The sequence below is a fragment of the Hemiscyllium ocellatum genome, chromosome 2, assembly GCF_020745735.1.
Source record: "Hemiscyllium ocellatum isolate sHemOce1 chromosome 2, sHemOce1.pat.X.cur, whole genome shotgun sequence".
In the NCBI taxonomy this organism is placed as follows: Eukaryota; Metazoa; Chordata; class Chondrichthyes; order Orectolobiformes; family Hemiscylliidae; genus Hemiscyllium; species Hemiscyllium ocellatum.
The window spans coordinates 31,592,376-31,607,482 of NC_083402.1; the positions used below are offsets into that span (position 1 = coordinate 31,592,376).

The 15,107-nt window shown below is 43.0% G+C and overlaps 1 protein-coding gene across 6 annotated transcripts in view; it reads left to right on the forward strand.

Annotated features, from left to right (window-relative positions):
* Window positions 1–798: 798 nt before the first annotated feature.
* The window catches only part of erbin (erbb2 interacting protein), a 256,213-nt gene continuing 241,904 nt past the window's right edge, over window positions 799–15,107 (forward strand). For 3 of the 6 annotated variants that reach the window (XM_060835475.1, XM_060835455.1, XM_060835484.1), the window contains exon 1: window positions 3,175–3,937. The gene's annotated coding sequence lies outside the window, so the exon portion shown is untranslated. Of the gene's footprint in view, window positions 963–3,035; window positions 3,938–15,107 lie in introns of those variants that run through there. The other 3 variants (XM_060835530.1, XM_060835501.1, XM_060835465.1) reach the window with 3 other exon arrangements.

The window sequence follows — 15,107 nt, forward strand, 5'->3', positions numbered from 1 at the left end:
TGACTTCTGCTCTGGTGTGTGTTATGGTCTTATTTTTTTCACTGTCCACCAATATCTTGGGAATCACCATGAATCATTCTTTAACTTAACTAGTCATATAGTAAGCTGGGGCTTACAAGAACTGTGCTGAAAATGTGTTGCTGGAAAAGCGCAGCAGGTCAGGCAGCATCCATGGAGCAGCAGAATCGACGTTTCGGACATGAGCCCTTCTTCAGGAAGGACCTTACAAGAACTGTGCCGAGTTTAAGAACTTTGCAAAGGACAATACTCCTTTTGACACTTCATAGCCACTCCACCATCTATGGAGCTGATTCTGAGGAACACTCACCATTTACCTGAATAGCTGTTACCATGAGACCACCCAAACAAGTCAACCCCACCTGATCTGCTTGGTCAGCACCCTCTCAGTGAGAGAAAGTGAGGACTGCAGACACTGGAGAGTCAGAGTCAAAAGGTATGGTCCTGGGAAAGCCCAGTGGGTCAGGCAGTATCCGAGGAGCAGGAGAATCGACGTTTGGGGAATCAGCCCTTCATCAGGAATATGTATGGGGGGGGGGGGGGAGGGGGCGCTGACAGATAAATCGAAGGGTCGGGGCGGGGTGAAAGAGCTTCCCACCCTATCTGCTGCACCCTCACCTCTGAACTATCACCATCAACCCCTACCTGCATCTACTTATTACCTTCCCAGATCCCCTCCCTCCTACTTATCTCTCAGCCCCGCCCCCAACATTCCTGATGAAGGGCTAATGCCCGAAACGCCAATTATGCTGCTCCCTGGAAGTTGCCTGACCTACAGTGCTTTTCCAGCGACACGCTTCTCGACCCTCGACATGACGAGCCTGAGAGTTTATTTGAGGGTCCTGCATTAATGTGCTTCCGTATAGAATCATGATCCAGAGGTAGGATCCATTCACTACGCTTACTTGACAGAACCTCTGAGCTCCATACACCTCTCTCCAGGGGTAAGTACAGTGATAACCTGCGTATCCCATCGCTTCCAACTTATCCACACTACTGTGACTTGAATGAATCTCCCAACTTTGTTACTTGAATAAAATCCTAAATGTCTAAGACTGTTATGAAGACACCATCCGCACAGGGACGGCGGTGATTCAAGGAGAAAGATGTGATGATCTTCTTAAGGTAGATGGGGATAGAGATAAAAGCTGCTTTGCCAGCATTGATCTCATTCTGTGAATAGATTACAGGACACCGCAGATCTCGTCTGAAAATACGATGTTACCCAATGGCAACTTCTGTAATTACTATCAGATTGTTAAAAAATAAATTATTATTGTGCTGTCGTCTATTTCATAAAACTATTTTAAAAAAGAATCAGTTTTTTAATAGTATTAAGGTAGGCACGTCTAATAATGTAAATACAATTAGTTTTTTTTCCAAAAAATTTGATTCACAAAATGTTGGTTTAAAAAACCCTTAATGCCCTCATAATTTATCTACGTTGAAACGAGAGACAAAAACTTGCTTGAACACGACGGCGCAGGTTCAAGGCAAGACCAGTGCAGATTTTTGTTTTGTAGAGCTGAGACTGTACGTGCATAGAAGCCTATGCAGGGTGCAGACAGGAAAGTATTCAGGAAGGAAGGGTTGCACCGATGTCTCGGTCGTGAAGACAGATTCTGATAACACGATATAGCAGACGGAGGAAACTGGAGCAGTGTTGGTTCAAAGCAATTGCCTCAGAAATTGTGCTGCACGGCCAGCTTCGAATGCTTATTAACGGGTTCCATTTCTGAAGAGAAAATATAATCTAACAAGCCCTACATTACAGTGAATCACGGCAGTTCAAACAAGGAGATGCTGCTGCATCTGAACGTTCCCATTTCCAGGCGACAGCATTTTCTTACATATCGTATTTGTTTCTCCCTCATTATAAAGCAGATGAGAACCCATTCGACGCGAACTGCTTTTGCTGAGTGTTATGATTTCCTTTTCTCAGTTTCATGTTTATCTATTAACATTTTTGATGCTCGGAGTATCTTAAACAAAAGCGGATTCCAGATACTGGACAAGTGGACGGAGGAATTAATTAAATGTGGTTACAGGTTCAAGGGTTTCTGTATGTTTCCATATCTGTTTAAGATATACCCTACTTCCTTAAGAAGAAAAAATAAACGACTCGGTGATAAAATCACTGATGTGGAACATAGCCTACATGAGCAAAACTTGGCTATCTCTTGGTCTTAGCTTAACTGAAAAGAATTTTTTAAAAAAATCTATGTAAGCAGGGCACAGCGAGTTCGGAATTGCGATTGTTAAATAAATGCGAGCGAATTCATGTGGCATCGGTGTTACAAACCGATGTGTACTAGCTGAGTCAGACAATGATTCTGACCCAAACAGAATGGCGATCAAACTGCGCGACAAGTTCCAATCTGTGCCTGTGCCAAAAAAAAGAGATTTCAGTCGGTCACCATTTCCTTTTCGAACGTGTTTTGCCTCATATATAAGACAATGGCTTATCTTCTTTGGATTCGGAAAGCAAACTGGAGAAAAATGTAATTACATTGTTCTCTGCAGATGAGTGTAAAGTGTTTTTTTTCCGCGTGCCAGCCCGGTTCTGGAAATTATTAACCGCGGGAGGGGAGATTGAGAAAGACACAATGCGAGTGACTTGGCACGGTCTCCCCGCCTCAATTCCCCCAAAGCATCAACTTTGGTGCAAATGAGAGCCGTGGTCTGACACGAATAAAACAACCTCCACCCCCTTCCCGTTGCCAACTCCCTCCCCCTTTTTTAACCAGAGAAAAAACTTTAAAGCGAAGACGTGGAGGAGACCGCCTCCTGAGCCAGGATCGGGAGGTGATTGGTGCTGGAGTTGCTGATTAACGGGGGGGGGGAGTGAAGGCTGCAGCGTGTGGCTGCTCCAAGTGTCAATCAAGGCGCCCGGGCAACATTGTCGCCGCTGGAGACAGCTGGCGCTGTTGCATTTTTTTGTCGGTGCATATCTGCCTGTGCTTTACTTTTTTTCTCTCTCACTGCCTCGTACTCCCCACCCCCCTCTCTGTAAACTACACACACGTCGCCCCTGTCAGTGTACTGTGTCTGCTCTGGACGCAGCAGATGTTACTGGCTGCTTTTCTCTCTCTCGCCCTTTGATTATTTGCCTGAGACTCTGGGGACTCGCGCGCAAACCTGGAGACGATGTGCCGCTGATCCCGTCTGCGTCGTTCACAGAGACAGACACAGAGAGAGAGAGAGGGAGAAATTCATTTCGGATGGATTTGGGTGCGGCAATTTTACTGTAAGAAAGGAATCAGAGTGGGGAGAGTTATTTAAAAAAAGATAAAGCAGCAGGGAGGAGGAAGAGTCACATCAGCTCCTTCCTGAAGGTGAAACTGGGGACTTTATTTTTCTCTGTCTTCCTCGTTGCAGTTTTTGTTTTAACGAGACTTATCGAGTCTTGGGAAATGCCGTGGATTGCCCGTCGTTTCCTGCTTTGAAAGGACTTGGTAGTTTTTTTTCACTACCTCCCTCCCCCCTTCCCCATTGTCGTCTCTTACTCCATTTTATATTATTTTATTTCGCGTGCGAACCTTTAAATTCAGCGAAGGATCTGAAATTACTTCCGAGACGATAAACAGCGAGGGACTTGTTTGCGTTATTGGAGGGGAGGGGGGAAGGAAAAAGGGGGGAAAAAAACTTGAAAAACTTGGCCGCACAAAAGATTTAATTGGTCTACTTACCATCGACAGGGGCTTGTGCTGAGAACTCGCGAGTTTTCCTTTAATTTTGTTTTAATATTCACCACCCCCCCAAAAAAAAGAGACAAATTGTTTGAACCTGCCTCTGCATTCAATTTGCCCCAAAAAAATCAAACGCGGAACTCCCCTGAATCGAACCTTTGTGGATTGTTTTGAAGTTTAAATCGGAAGCCGATGAAGAAGCGGGCCGTCTGGATCAGTGGCGAGTGAAGGTAAAATGGCTTGTGTTTGGAGTTTGTTTTCGGCTTGGTTTCTGCTCGCCTTCGAGGGAAGGCCTAGACACACTTTCCTAACCACCCCCACCCCCCCAAACAAAACTCCCAGTGCTGTGACAACTTCATGAACGACACATCCAAACCCGGTATTCTGTCTTTAAAATCCAAAACATAAGAATCTAATCGACAGATAAGTATTGTTTATTCTGGAGAGAAGAGAAGGAAGTTTTGCATTCGAGGTGTTTAAACCTTGACCGGTTGAGGCTGTTCAAGGTCTGAGCGTATCAGACAGAGATGCCTTTGTTTAACTTCAGGGCTTGAACCGAGGCAGCTTATTGCATCAACACTGGTACGTTCACAGTAACGGTGTTAAAAGATAAACGTTGTCTTTACTTGATCGGATAATTGGTTTAATATTAGAAAGAGGCACCTGGCACATCTTCCGGATGACAGGAAGCAAATGTTAACCCGTATGCTACCCCTCCCTGTCTGATGAAACCTTGACCTCGTTTTCTAATTCGTGCTGCCAGTCCCCCCAAAAAAATCGAGTGTTGAAAAATTTCGGAGTCGATCTTTGTCTCAACAAAGATATTTATCTTTTTTATGCAAAGGGTATGTGTAAATATGCTTGGGCTGATCTCACATCTATCCAAGTGGTTTGCGATCAAAATTCAGTCACTATCTAGTTTTGTTTGAACAGAAGAGTGTAAGTATGTTTGGCTTTGAGTTGCAGTTCCTTTGTGTTTAACTGAATCTTGGTGCTCTGTGGTTTGTAACTCACTGAAGTGTGAAGCTGTCATCAAAACTTTCACAACAATAATTTTGCTTCTTATGCGCAGTTCCCAGAAATGTACTTTGGACAAGTGATCCAATACAGCCGATGACATGTGCATAAGCAGACTGCCTAATTTATCTTAAGGCACATCTATATGGATAGTGGAATGGATGTCGCAGTGTTGTTTTGTGATGGTGATGTGTTATACAATACATGGACTCTTGAGATGCCGTGACCATGTGAACCTTTACCTGCATAGAGTCTTAGAGATGTACAGCACAGAAACAGACCCTTTGATCCAACATGTCCATGCTTGCCAGCTGTCCAAACCTAACCTAGACCCATTTGCCAGCAATTGGCCCATATCCCCCCAAATCCTTCCTATTCACATACCCATCCTGATGCCTTTTAAATGCTACAATTGCACCAGCCTCCTCCATTTCCTCTGGTAGCTCATTCCATACACACACTACTCTCTGCATGAAAAAATTGCCCCTTAGGTCCCTTTTACATCTTTCATGTCTTACCCTAAACCTATGCCCTTTTAGTTCTGGACTCCCTCACACAAGGGAAAAGACTTTGTCCACTTAGAGTCATAGAGATGTACAGCTTGGAAACAGACTCTTCGGTCCAACCAGTCCATGCCAACCAGATATCCCACCCAATCTCGTCCTACCTGCCAGCACCCGGCCCATATCCCTCCAAACCCTCCCTATTCATATACCCATCCAAATGCCTCTTAAATGTTGCAATTGTACCAGCCTCCACCACATCCTCTGGCAGTTCATTCCATACACATACCACCCTCTGCATGAAAATGTTGCCCCTTAGGTCTCTTTTAAATCTTTCCCCTCATCCTAAACCTATGCCCTCTGGTTCTGGGCTCCCTGACCCCAGGGAAAAGACTTTGCCTATTTATCCTATCCATGCCCCTCATAATTTTGTAAACCTCTATAAAGTCACGCCCCAGCCTCCGATGCTCCAGGAAAACAGCCCCAGCCTGTTCAGCCTCTCCCTAAAGCTCAAATCCTCCAACCCTGGCAACATCCTTGTAAATCTTTTCTGAATCCTTTCAAGTTTCACAACATCTTTCCGATAGGAAGGAGACCAGAATTGCACGCAATATTCCAACAGTGGCCTAGCCAATGTCCTGTACAGCTGCAACATGACCTCCCAACTCCTGTACTCAGTACTTTGACCAATAAAAGAAAAGCATATCAAATGCTGCCTTTACAATGCTATCTACCACTTTCAAGGAGCTGTAAACCTGCACTGCAAGGTCTCTTTGTTCAGCAACACTCCCTAGGACCTTGCCAATGAGTGTATAAGACCTGCTAAGATTTGCTTTCCCAAAATGCATTACCTCACGTTTATCTAAATTAAATTCAATCTGCCACTTCTCAGTCCATTGGCCCATCTGATCAGGATCCTTTTGTAATCTGAGGTAACCTGCTTCGCAGTCCACTACACCTCCAATTTTGGTGTCATCTGCAAACTTACTAACTATACCTCTTATCCTCACATCCAAATCGTTTCTATAAATGATGAAAAGTAGTGGATCCAGCACCGATCCTTGTGGCAAACCACTGGTCACAGACCTCCAGTCTGAAAAACAACCCCTCCACCACCACCTTCTGTTTTCTACCTTTAAACCAGTTCTGTATCCAAATGACTAGTTCTTCCTGTATTCCATGAGACCTAACCTTGCTAATCAGTCTCCCATGATGTTATGATCTGGATCACTGGTTATCGATGGTGCAGGCTCCAGTGTTCTGTCTGTCATGTGGCTGACCGGAAATGTCTCCCACCATTGCTATCTGTCATTGGCATGGTTTTGAAGGATTTTCAGGTTGCTATTCGATATTCCACTTGGGGAAACCTGTAGTCTTCTGGATTTAATATCAAATTCAACAAGCTTAGGGCTTGAGCACCTTTTTCCATGCTTCTGTTCACCACTCCTCAGCTCCACCCCCCGTATACCAGGCCTTGTCATAACATGGGCTATCACCACACAAGATCCATTGACAGCTACTAATTGTCCCTATTAGCAGCTATTCATTCTCCTGGGCTGGTATTTATCCACTCTTTTGTCCAAATTTTTTTTCTTTGTCTTTGGGCTCTATCTCCACTTGTTGTTTATTTTCCCTCTCACACTCACTAACTTTTTTTTAAAAATCCTTTTCCTAGTTACCATGAGCCCTTAGGGAAGGGTCATTGGAACCTGAAACGTAATTGTGATTTCTCTGCACAAATGCTGCCATACCTGATGAGGTTTTCCAGCAATTTCTGTTTTTGTTTAATATGCAGTCTGTTTGGCCACATTACAAATGCACCTTTCTTGACCATCAAGTCTTGGGGTGGGATTTGAATCTGGAGCTTTTGGCTTAGACACAGGAACACGAACCACCCTGCCACAAAAACCTGGCAGTCTCTTTTTTTTATATATATTTGTTCAAAGGATGTGGGAATTGCTGTGCCTGAATGGCAATTCAGAGTCAACTTTTACAGTAGGTGTGGAATTGCATCTAAGTCAGACCAAGTAAGGACAGAGAATTTCTTTCCTTGTACAACATGAATGAACCGGTTGGGTTTTTATGACATTGACAATCATAACCTGGTTTTTGTTAAGTCATCTTTTCATCCAGAACTTTTTAAAGCTGAAATCAAATTTCACCATATGATATGTGGAATTTGACTCCATGTCACTAGAACATTGACCTGAGGTTTTGAGTTGCTCCTCCAGTGACATAACCACTACCTCACCATTTCCAAAATAAAAAATGAGGGTGTCAGCTATTCATTAATATTTCTACAATACTCAGTCATTGTAGATCCAGTGTAAACTGGCATGCACTTGTTCATTGCAAAAAGGTGTGAATTAAGCCTGTCTCTGTAGTTTGGTATATGTATGTTTGAGAAAAAGAGTGCTGGTCTATGTAAAGAAAAGTAAGACAGGGAGAATAATTAGATAGCTTTTCCAATTAGTGGCAGACCAAATGGCCTTTGGAATGCTGTAGGATTCCTTAATTCTGTAGTGCTGTACGTTGTGTATGAGATTTTGGAATACCCAAAACAACAGGTTATCTGGTCAACTGAGAGTTATTCAAGAGGCCTTCCAGAAGGCAGACAGATATCTGATAAGGAAGGTTTATGGTTTGGAATGAATGACTGCTGCTGTGAAGTGCTGACTAGATATATAAAACAGTCTTGCACCAGGGTGTGAAGCCTGCAGTGATTGAGTTATGGTAACACAGTCAGTTCCAGCCCAAGTTATGTACCAACAACTTATCACATTGTATATAGAGGGATGAAATTTATCCATACTAGCTGTTGTCTGCCTAGATTAGATTTATTTCATGTTGTCACTTGTACCTAGGTGCAGTGAAAACTCGATAATGTCACCACATTCTGGTGCCATCTTGGATTACAGAATATGTTACTGAATAAATTGTACAATTACTGAATAAATTAATACTGAGTTGATATTACTAAAACTGGAACAGCTTCAAAAGTTCATGTTTCTTTCTCTGTAGCCTTCACCCTCTCGACTCCTCCAGTTGTTGCCATCTGACATGGTCCCCAGGGTCCTGGCAATGTGCTCCTTTACTGCCATCGCCAGTGTCAATGCATCTGCGTCTGCCACCTCCAAGCTGGACATGGTCACGTTCCACGGGCCCACTTAGTTTGAGGTCTTGTCAGTTATCATCTCTGGGGTGAGCATAACTAGGAATTCTTCAGTGTCAGCCTGGCCCAATGTGAAATTTTTGTCAACAGGAGGATGGAACAAGATTAGAATTTTATAATTGATAGAATAATTTGGGACTTGGGTAAAGTAAGTTAATAATTCTGGAATGGTAGATGTATCACTGAATCCACAATGCTTTCCATTTGCTATCCCAATGAACATCCTAATAAACCCTACGGCTTTCTATAGGTATGTCAGGAATAAAAGAATGACTAGAGTAAGATTAGGGCTAATCAAAGATTGTAATGGGAATGTGTGTGTGGAGTCAGAGGAGATCGGGAAAACGCTAAATAAATATTTTTTGTCAGTAATCACACTGGAAAAAGATAATGTTGTTGAGAAGAATACTGAGATACAGGCTACTAGACTAGACTGGATTGAGGTTCACGAGGAGGAAGTGTTAGCAATTCTGGAAAGTGTAAAAATAGGTAAGTCCTTTGGCCGGATGGGATTCATCGTAGGATTCTCTGGGAAGCCAAAGTTAAGATTCTCAAGCCTTTGGCTTTGATCTTTGTTGTCATTATCTACAGGAATAGTGCCAAAAGATTGGAGGGGAACAAATGTTCCCTTGTTCAAGAAGGGGAGTAGAGGCAACCTTGGTAATAGACTGGTCAGCCTTCCTTTGGTTATGGGTAAAATGTTGGAAAAGGTTATAAGAAATAGGATTTATAATTACTTAGAAAGTAATAAGTTGATTAGGGATAGTCAACACAGTTTTTATGTAGGGTAGGTTGTGCCTTACAAACGTTATTGAGTTCTTTTGAGAAGGTGACCATACAGGTGGATGAGGGTAAAGCGGTTCATGTGGTGTATATGGATTTCAGTAAGGCATTTGATAAGGTTTCCTACTGTAAGCTATTGCACAAAATACAGAGGCATAGGATATGAGTGATTTAGTGGTTTGGATCTGAAATTGGCTAGCTGAAAGAAAACAGAAAGTGGTGATTGGGAAACGTTCACCCTGGAATTCAGTTACAAGTGGGGTACTGCAAGGATCTGGTTAGCGGCCACTCCAGTACAGTCATTTTTATAAATAACTTGAATGAGGGCTCCGAAGGATGGGTTAGTAAATGTGGGTGACACTAAGGTTGATGGACATGTGGATAGTGCAGAAGGATGTTGTAGGTTACAGAGGGACATAGATAAGCTGCAGAGTAGGGCTGAGAGGTGGCAAATTGAGTTGAATGGGGAAAAGTATGAGATGATTCACTTTGGAAGGAGCAACAGAAATAAAACGTACTGGGCTAATGGTAAGATTCTTGGCAGTGAAGATGAGCAGAGAGATCTGTGTCCATATATTTAGATCCCTGAAAGTTGCCACCCAGGTTGATAGGGTTGTTAAGAAGGCATAGTAGAGGGACTGAGTTTTGGACCTGCGAGGTCATGTACAAAATGCTGGTGTGGCCACACTTGATGTATTGTGTACAGTCTGGTCACCCATTTATAGGAAGGATGTGGTAGCTTTGGAGAGGGTTCAGAAGAGGTTTACCAGGATGTTGCCTGGTATGGTGGGAAGGTCATATGAGGAAAGGCTGAGGGACTTGAGACTGTTTTCATTGGAGAGAAGAAGGTCAAGAGGTGACTTAATTGAGACATATAAGATAATCAGAGGGTTAGATAGGGTGGACAGTGAGAGTCTTTTTCCTCGGATGGTGATGGCTAGCACAAGGGGGGCATAGCTTTTAAATTGAGGGGTGATAGATATAGGGCAGGTGGTGGAGGTAGTTTTTTACTCTGAGTTGTAGGGGTGCGGAACGAACTGCCTGCAACAGCAAGAGTAGTAGACTCACCAAGTTTAAGGACATTTAATTGGTCATTGGATCGACATATGGACGAAAATGGAATAGTGTAGGTTGATTGGCTTCGCGGGTTGGTGCAGCATCGAGGACCGAAGGGCCTGTACTGCGCTGTAATGTTCTATGTTTGAAATGGTGTAATCCTGGTCGATATGATCATCTATTGGGTAATGTGTTCTATTCTTGGTTTAGAGGGTAGTAGGTCAAAGCTGACTATAGTAAGTTACTGAGTTGATCAAATCCGGTAATTTGTGAAGCGACAACAGAGAAATACAAATAAAAATTAGTTTAGTTGTTAAAAATCTATTTCTGCTACACGTGACCTCAGGGAGAAACCTGTTCTCCCTGTTCCTCATTGATGACTTCAACCAGTAGGGGAATTGAATGTGTGCTGTTGGTGCATCACAATCCAGTGTCCAACCACCTGACTTGTCTTTGCAGTTGCCAACTGTGGTGAAGTTCTCTGGAGTTTGATGAGTATCTCCATATGCTTGTACACAAGCAGTGACACCTGCTAATGTGAGAAAAATCACTTCTGTACTAGAGGTAATTCCTTTTAAGATTAGTGTTAGGTGATGTAGCTGGTGAAAATTAGAAGAAGTATTACTTGCATTGGCTTTGTAGGAGTGTTTGGTACTGAAGCCAATTGCTAAATGTGATAAAAGATTTACAACACATTTGATGCATTTTTAAAGTAACATATTGTGTTAAAGGGCTGAAAGATTTCTCCACTCTGTATTAGTTGTGCGTTAGTTAACAGCTTGTCCAGTTATGACATTATTTTGGTTTAGTGTACCTAAATGTGGATGCTGTTGAGGGGAATGCAGGTTCCCTATAAATATTGCAAATGCTGCTGGTGTTAAGGAATGGAAAAAGCACAGTTGTTATTAAGACTAACAATAACTGAAGCCCTGTGTTTCAGAGCTTGTAATGCAGTTCAAGTACAGTAGCAACAGTGACATCTACCCAGTGAAATGGAAAATTGCCCAGGTATGTTCTGTCTGTTAAAAAAAACCAGGCAATAGACTATCATTCCCAACCAGGAAAACCAAAAAAAGGATACATTTAATCCAATAATTTCTACCTCAACAATTTACTTTGTTATCAGTAAAATCATGGAATGGGTTGTTCGCAGTAATCTGTTTCCTTATCTTCGGTTTGGGTTCCACGCAGACTGTTAGGTTCCATGTCTCATGATAGTATTGGTTGGAACATTGCATCAGGGAGCCCAAATAGAATTGAAGTCCTAGCTATCACAGAGTTAGTTGTGGCTTTGGGAGGCCATTCATCCCAGTACCAGAACATTACAGAAGTTCTAAGGGGCAGTGTCCTCGCCCTGACTCTTCAACTGCTAATTCATGAACTACTCTACATTATAAGGTCAGAGGTGAGCATATACGCATGCAGAGAAGTTCAGTTTCTTTGTTACTTCTCGGTTACTGAAGCAGGTAAATGTAAGATGCGCTGAGACCTGGATAGTGTTTGGTCTGATAGGTAGCAAGTAACACTGTGGGGCAGCATAGTGGCTCAGTGGTTAGCCCTGCTGCCTCACAGCGCCAGGGACCTTGGGTTTGATTCCAGCCTCGGGTGACGGTCTGTGTGGAGTTTGCATGTTCTCCTCATGTCTGCGTGGGTTTCCTCCCGCGATCCAAAGATGTGCAGGTCAGGTGAATTGGCCATGCTAAATTGCCCACTGGGATGTGTAGCTTAGGTGCATTAGTCAGGGCTAAATATAGGATAATAGCTTAAGGGGATGGGTCTGGGTAGGTTACTCTCCGGAGAGTTGGTGTGGATTTGTTGGGCCGAAGGGCCTGTTTCCACACTGTAGGGATTGTATAAACAGTGCTCAAGTGCCAGACAGTTAGCATTTAGAACAAGAGAGTGTAATTTCATTTCCCCTTGACATTCAACGGCAATGCTATCATTGTGCTTACCACTTTCAACAACCTGGAAGGAACAGAACAGAATCTTGGAGTTCAACATAAGTGATTTAACTTTTGGCTCATGAAAGCCTTTTCAGCATTAACTGGACACAAGTCAGGAGTATGCTGGAATAGTCCCTACTTGCCAGGAAGAGTGCAGCTCCAAACACAAGAAATTTGATACCGAGACAAAGCAGCCTGCTTGATCAGCACCATGTGAAGCACAACATTGCAAACATTTTAAGTCAGATGGTTGGCAGAAAATAAACTGATTTGTCTCATCGTCGAAACGTATTATCTTCATCAAACCCCCAGAGTCGCTGGACTCAAAACATTAATGCCATTTTTGCTTCACAGATGTTGCTTGGCCTCCTGACTTTCTCCAGCAATTTCTGCTGTTATTTGTTATTTGTCTCCGATCTCCAGCATCTGTAGTTCCTTTAACTTGCCTTGGGTATTGGTCAAACAGCTAAATCTTAGGTTTTCTACCCAATCTATTGAATAAAACATATTTTGAGTGAAAATGCAGTTAAGATGAGGAGAAGGTTAAAGTTTTCTTAGATATGCCGAACTTAATACTCTAAAATCATATAAAAGGAAATATCCTGAAGATTACCATGTGGCTGTTTTATTCCATTTTTTTTCTAAGTGTGGTCATCTGTCAACAGTCTCCCTTCCTTTTCCCTATCAGATTTGATGTGTAGCTGTTTAAAATCCATCTTCAAATCCAAAACAGTGCTTAATTCATTGTCTCTGTATGAAAATAGTCACTTCAAAACCCTAACATCAGTATAGCCAGGCAGCATACCAACTGCTGGTTGCAAAGAGATCTTAGGTGCTCAGGATATTAAGCAAGTCAGGGATTTTTCATGAAGTATGAAGCCTGAAGTACTGTAATGAGTTTCAACAAGGCTTTTTTAAACTTTAAAATCATTTAAGTTGAAGAGGAAGAAATGATCTGGAGCTAGGTTAAGATGCGCTTTAGTGACTGTCTAGTGACTTTGGATTTTGAACTGAATAGCTTAATCAGATTTGCAATTATTGTTAAATTTGAGTAGTATTCAGTTGTGTAAGGATCTGCAAACTTGATTGTCTTGTAAAATTCAAAATTACATTTTGTGTGGATAAATGTATGATGAAAGCATTCAAACGGTGGTGGATATACATTTGCTGCAAGATAGGGAAAAGTGTTCAAAAAGACAGGAGTAATACACTCAGCATTTTATATGTCAAATCATTGAAGAGTAGCAAGTATTGAACTGACTGGAACAAAATTACTTTTACATTTAAGTTAAAGGGTAGTTTGGGGAAACAGTAATTTTTTGGTGATCTTTGAGTGGATAAGACGCCAGGGAAGCAATGAAATACTAGGTGCCATCGAATGGAGAAGCACCAACTTTTCAGCTTTGAAAGAGATGGTGAGATTTGACCAAATAAGACCATAAGATATAGGAGCAGAATTGAGCATATCAGCCCATCGAGTCTGCTCTGCCATTCGATCATAGACATAGAGCATTCCAGTGCAGTACAGGCCCTCGATATTGCGCTGACCTGTGGAACCAATCTGAAGCCCATCTATCCTACAGTATTCCATTTTCATCCATATGTTTATCCAATGACCATTTAAATGCTCTTAAAGTTGATGATATGTTTTTCACCCCATTCTTCTCCTTCTCTGCAGAACCTTTGATCCCCTTACTCATCAAGGGCTTATCTACCTGTCAATGATTTGGACCCCACCACCAAGAACATCTTCCCCTCCCCACCCCTCTCTGCCTTCTGCGAGGACTGTTCCCTTCGACTGCCCTCTGTCTGTGCCATTCACCCCACCAACCCCCCTGAATCCCCAGGTACCTTCCCCTACAACGGAAAAGATGCAAAATCTGCAGGTAGACCACCTCTATCCAGGACCCCAGAAAGTCCTTCCATGCAATACAGAGGTTCACCTGCCTCTCTTCAACCTGGTTTACTGCGTCAAGGAGACCAAATGTAAACTTAGGGAACAGTTCACTGAGCATCTCAGCAAGGGCCGTCCGGACCTCCCTGTCACTGCCAATTTAATTCCCCTTCACACTCCCTTTCTGACATGACCTTCCCTGGCCTCCTCCATTTCCACGATGAACCAAACCGCATATTGGAAGAACAACACCTCATCTTCCACCTGGGCAGCTTACAGCCCTGAGGACTCAACATTGACCTCTCCAATTTCAAATAACCTCCCTTCCCATCCTCTGACATTCTTCCCAGCCACCCTCCCTCCCTTCCACTCCTCCCTGACACCAACTGGATTCATTCCTCCCATTGACCAATCAAGTCGTACCCTCTGCCTGTCTTCACCTATCACCACTTCACCTTGCCCCCGCCAGCCCTTTTTCTGCAGCTCCCCCCACACCCACCACCAGTCCTGAAGATGGATTACACCTGAAACGTGACTTCTCCACCTGATGCTTCTGGCTTGCTGTGTTCTTCCAGCCTCCTGCCTGTCTACTCCACAGCCTTCTCAGGCAATGAGTTTCACCGATTCACCACCCTCTGGCTGACGAAATTCCTCCTTATTTCAGTTCCAAAGGTTTATTCTTTCACTCTGAGGCTGTGCCCTCAGGTCATAGTCTTTCCTATTAGTGAGAACGTCTTCTCTATGTCCACTGTATCCAGGCCTCTCTCATTCTGTAAGTTTCAATGAGATCACCCCTCATCCTTCTAAACTCCAAGTACATACTCACAGTCCTCAAACTCTCCTGTGAGAAGCCCTTCATCCTTCTTCATTCTTGTAGATCATTCTTGTAAACCTCTTCTGGACCCCTCTTCAAAGCCAGTACATCCTCCCTTAGATTTGGGGCATGAAACTGCTCATAGTATTGCAAATGTGGTCTGACCAGAATTTTATAGAGTTTCAGAAGTATACTTCTGCTCTTGTATTCTAGTCCCC